The 5,623-nt window shown below is 49.8% G+C and overlaps 1 non-coding gene across 1 annotated transcript; it reads right to left on the reverse strand.

The window, feature by feature from the left end:
- Window positions 1–214: 214 nt before the first annotated feature.
- LOC117285348 lies at window positions 215–344 on the reverse strand. Its single transcript, XR_004516347.1, has one exon. It is a non-coding gene; the product is annotated as a small nucleolar RNA SNORA2/SNORA34 family (small nucleolar RNA).
- Between the last annotated feature and the right edge of the window lie 5,279 nt (window positions 345–5,623).

A 5,623-nucleotide genomic window follows, 5' to 3' on the forward strand; every position in this document is an offset into this window, starting at 1 on the left:
AAAGAAAGAGAGAGAGAGAGAGAGAGAGAGAGAGAGATAATTTTTTTTTAATTTTTATTTGAGACAGAGTCTCACTTGTAGTTCAGGCTGGTCTTGAATTCACTATGCAGCCCGGGCCCTAACTTGCAGGGATCCTCCTGTGTCACCCTCTCAAGTGCTGTGATTATGGGCCTGCCCCACCACATCTGGCTTAAAAAAATTTTTTTTTTAAGTTAGCTGTTCCTTTATAATGAATTACACTGCTAAAGTTCTAATATGGCCAAGAGACCACAGGAAAATATCACTTTAAACTCCTGCTTGAAGCCAACAGCTTCAGAAAACTGCGAGGCTTGATTAGAGGCCAATAGATTTTATTTAAAATTGTTATTAAGAAGTGCATACCTTTCTATATTTTACATTTTCAAATGATCACTGCAACACTCTGGTTTCTCTTCAGATCATATAAATCTTTTACCTTTTAAAATAATCATTGCATTTTAAAAGAAATGGTTTCCTTTGCAACCCTGTTTATTTCATGATTCTGAGAAGGCGTCTGCCTACCTCACCCATAGCCGAAGTGTCCACAACCCATGGATGGAGTTGGAGGTTCACTCCCAGTGGGAGAGGAACTGCTAGGTGGTTTCAGCAGAGGAATGATTCAACAGGAGCAATTTTCATTTTCCAAAGTCACCCCCAAGGCTGGGGAGAGGTGAGGTGGCTTATGGTCGGCCAGGGCAATGCTGGAGGCAGAGGGAAGCCATGACTTTAACTAACCACTATTCTGGATGATCCCAAGGTGGCAGTGTCCTGGGGCCCTGGTGAGCTCTGTCCTTCCCTTTGATCTATAGCCTTCCCCATGCTACCCTCTGGGCCCAAGGGGCCTGGGATCCGGGGACCAAACCTGCCCCAGGACAGCCTCCCAAAGAGTAACGGAGCCTGAGGTCATGCACCCATAAGAAAAATAAATACAGTATTTGCTACTGTTTGCTTTATGTATTGGTCTAGAAAGAAATGAGGATTTTATTTATTTATTTATTTATTTAGGTGCCGGGGATCGAACTCGGGTCCTTGTACTTGTGAGGCAGGTGGCAGAAGCACTGAGCTAAATCCCCAGCCCAGGATTTTATTTTAGAAGGCTGTCCAGCAGGACCCCAGCAGAGACTGGGCAAACACCACAATGATGGGCTGTAAACAGGTCGCAAGGGCCAAGCCCTAGGCCTGACCCACATGCTGCAGCCTCTCATTTATCTCTACCTTCATATTTGTCCTGCGCCTTTCTTCACACTGCACACACCCAGAGTCTCAACTTGAAGAACAGAAGCATCATTCCCGCACACCAGCATGCACATTTCTCACTCCACCCAGAAGCAAGGGGCCTGCCAAGAGCCTTCTGAAATATATGGATCATTTGTGGACCAGAGAAGCTCAGAGCTGAGCTAGGAAGGAGGGCATCAGATGGATGGTGAGGGACACGTGGGTCCTCCTGGGACAATGCTGGATGATCCTGGGAGAAAGGCCACAGTGGGGATATCTGAGCAGCCTGACTTGGAAGGAGGGACAGGTGGGGCATGGAGCCTGGGCATGGCTAGTTCACCGCAAGGTAGCAGCAGCCACATCTCAAAGGAGAGAAGTAGAGAGGAAGAGTGTGCTGGGCCTTTGAGTCCAGAGGTCAGGTGATATGGACTGAACATCTGCATCTTCCCCAAATGCCCATGTTGAAGCCTAACCCTCAGTGTGATGGATTGAGGAGGTTCAGTTGGTGAGGGGGTAACCTTCTTGAATGGGATTCATGCTTCCGCAAGAAGAGACAAGAGAGCTTGCTTCCTCCCTCTCCACCATTCAGTCATGTGATAAAGCCATCTGCAAAGAGGGAAGTGGGCTTTGATCTTAGACTTCCAGCCTGCAGAACTGAGAAATGAATATGTTCTTGAAGCTGCTCAGCCTTTGTAATTTGTTACAGCAGCCAGAGCTGGCTGACACATCAGTTAATAGAGAATAAAGTCTGAAGGTAGGTGTTGTATCACTGGTGTGAACCAGAACAGCAGGTCTACAATGGCCCACCTAGACAAGAGCTTCCTGATTCAGCTCAGCTGTACCTTTCCGGGGCCTCTGGCTGAACAAGGCAGGCTGGGTTTCTTTTTGTTTGTTTGTTTGTTTGTTTTTTGAGACAGGTTCTATGTAGTTGAGACTGATCTGGAACTCACTATGTAGCCCAGACTGATCTCAAACCCACAGCGATCCTCCTGCCTCGGCCTCCCTTACAGGCATGTGCCACCACGCCCAGCTCAGGCTGGGTTTCTTGATGTGGGGTGAGGGCCATGGCCATGTGTGTGTACTCACTAGCATTTCAGGTTTTAGTTTTTCCAGCACACTCAGGGATATAAGAGAGGCAAAAAAGAAGACCCAAGGAGCTTGTGGCAGTGTCATTCTTCATGTCCCAAGGTTTCCAATCAATCTGCCTTCTCTCCACCTTCCAGACTCTTGGCATTTGTTTTACATGCAATGTCCAGGATTTTCAACTAACCTTAGTAGCCAGGACAGGGAATAATGTATCCAATCCCTCTTGTCTGGAAATAGAGGTGCTATATTTTGTATTTTTATGTTTTGTAGTTTTAAGAAACACATGAATACAGCAAAGCAATAAGATTTCTTTAATCTGGATGTCAGACACACAAATGCTCTGTATATTACTTAGTACTTTTCTGACTCTGAAACCCTTCATAAGCGCTGTATTCACTCACAGCTCCTTATTTCTCCTTCCCTTCACTTATTTATCTAGCTAATTTTTTAAAGAGACACGAGAAAGATTTATTAGAGGTAGATATACAGCATGCTCAAGAACAGAGTGTGCATGCTCATTCAGCTAACTTCTATCTCTCCTCTCCTGCAAGCTGCAGCTGCCAACCACACAGTGGTGAATTTACGAGTGCCAGTCCCTTACTGCAGAACCATTCCACCTGAGGGACCCGCGGACACATCAACAGCTGAGGGGCTGTCCCCAGCAAGAGGACTAGATGCTCTGAGAGACCCTGGCCGAGGCTAATTTACATGCAGGACTCAGGGAGGCTTCTCGATCTGCAGACATCCTCCAACCATTGTCTCAGATTCAGAAAGGTCTCAGATCAGCCTCTAGCCTAGCGGAAGGAATGCTAGGATGTTCCCCAGGGCCTGCAGCAAGTAGGGAATGAGATGACATCCCTCCCTCAATGATCCCTCTCTTTCCTCATATTCAGAAAAGGCAACCTGTCAGCCTGGACTTGCCCTACCAGGAAGAGGAGAATGCAGAAGGCTTGATATCTTTGGGCCCTCAGGATGTGCAATGACATTGGCAAGTGAGGTTCCCCACAGCCCCATCCCAGGGCCCCACTGCTGCCAAGCTAAGTTAGCATGAAAAAGAAAAGGGACAGTCACCAGAGGGGCTCTCCCTAACTCCCCTCTCTGAACACCATTTTCAGTCCTGAGGGGCCAACTGCTCCTCCTCCAGCCCCAGGAAAGCAGCTTCTCTCTGCCCCACATCTCTATGGGCCACCAGCTAGAAAGCTGATCCTCAAGGGTGAACAGGGATGTCCAAGGTCACAACTCTGGAGAGGCCAAGCAGGATGTTGGCTGCTGGGAATTCCAGAAGGAAACAGAGTCCCTGAGGAGGCTCCACACATTTGATCCACTCCATTGCCCTGTGATTGGGTTCACAGTCACTGCATTACAGCTGGAGAAACTGAGGCTCGGCAAGACTAAACATCTTATAATGTGGCCAACAGAGACAGTGGAGTCAGAACCCAAATCCCCTGGACCCAGAGCTCCAATCCCTTAGCTTCAATCTCCTGAGGACACCATGGAGATTCCAATCTCACTGAGATGTTAAGAATGGAAGGTGGGTCTCGAGGACACCTCCACCCTTCAGCACTCACTCTTCCTTGCCCCACCCGCTCACATCCGCCTGTGTGGGGTGCAGGTTTCATTTCAGAAGCACTAATTAAGTGAGCTCCTCCACCACACTAGGCACAGTAGGGCACAAAGAGTGTAAGATGATCCCCCTTTTGGGGGATAGAGGAAGCCCAGGGATAACATGTCAGTCCCACCTGCCTGGGAAACTGCTGGAGGCCAGGCCACAGGGAAAGGCCATCCAGAAAAGCCAAGGATATGGTCGTGAGTGTCTCCACATTCCAGGGCAGACACAAGTAATCCACCCAAAGTTCTTGATAGCAGCTCCCTAAACAGCTGGGCCTATGGAGTTCAGGGTAGCACAGCCATCCTTGAATCTGGTCCTCGATGGGTCTGAGTGTTCGAAGATGTGTTGTGCACAGGCATAACCTGACAGTCTTGAGCAGATGAGGAGCTTTCCTGCATGGAAGGCCCACAGGGAGGACTGCCCACCATGCTGCCTCCTTCCACAGCCACGGCCTCAGTGGGGCCAGGAAGAGACTTCGCGAACTTGGCTATGGAAATCCCCAAGGGACACAAGGCCTTCCGCTGCAGTTGGAGGTTATGCCACTGGGCTGGGTGCTCCTTGGTGAGCACTAACATCCCTGTCAAGAAGGAAGGGGAGCCTAGAGCCGAGGCTGTGTTCCAGGGCAGGATGCCTAGAACGGTGGAAAACTTCAAACAGGGCTCAAGGCTGGGTGTGGCTCACCCTACAGCTGAACCACTCTGTGCCTGGAGTGAATAACAGCATCTGCCTCAGAGGGAAATAGGGAAGTGATGATTCAGGACAGTGCACGACAAATACTCAATGAATGCTGATTGTAGCTTTAAATTCATTAGCAAAGATGTCAGACTGGAGCGGCTCCCTGGAACCAGGTGGTTGACGGGCTGCTGATTCCTCACACCCCTCCAGGCAGCAGTGCCAGCTTACCTATAGTCCTTCGGAGGTCTTCACACTGGCTGATGTGCGGGAACTTCAGGATTTCCTTCCACTTCTTGCTTTTCCCTTTGCGCTTTCCTCCGCCCCCTGCAGAGATGGAGAAGGAAGACGGGCTCAGGTTGCTGTTATTCAAGGCTCCAGAGCCAGCATTCCGAGACTCAGTAAGCTGTCCAGCAGCTTCCTAGGTCAGCCCAGGACACACACACACTTCTTCCCAGGTTGGCCCCAAGCCTCAGATTTTCCTGCACGGTCTGCTGGGGCCCCCTCTCACAGCAGAGTCCCTCCCACTCCACCTATGCCAGCACCCTTCCCTGCTCTTCCTTGTCATCTCTGATTGCTGATCAGCCCCCTTGGTGCCGCATACTTACCCCTGGATTAGACTATAGCCTTCCCGTGGCAGGGGCCAAGCCTGTTCCACCATATTATTCCCCATGGGCCTGGGCAATCTTCATGGAACAAATCCATGAACTGCTGGTCCGCAGCCTCCTCCCTGCCTTCATTTTGTCCTCTCATTCCCATGGAGAGCATCCGTCCTTAACTGCAGGCTAGATGTGCAGGATCAGTTTGCACTTGTCTTGGACTCCTCCTTTTCCCTCCTCACACACCCTGAGTCTCAGAGGATGTATTTCTTAGGGTTGGAAGAAAAGGCCAAAGGGCCACATCCTGCGTCTTGTCCCCCACAATATGCATATGTAATGAACATGCACGCACAATGAAAACCTGTCATGAACAGGCCCATGTAATGAGCATACAGGGCTGAGAGAGGCGCGCACACGCGGTGCC

Source organism: Fukomys damarensis, unplaced genomic scaffold (assembly GCF_012274545.1).
Source record: "Fukomys damarensis isolate Sample0158 unplaced genomic scaffold, DMR_v1.0_HiC HiC_scaffold_8, whole genome shotgun sequence".
NCBI lineage: Eukaryota > Metazoa > Chordata > Mammalia > Rodentia > Bathyergidae > Fukomys > Fukomys damarensis.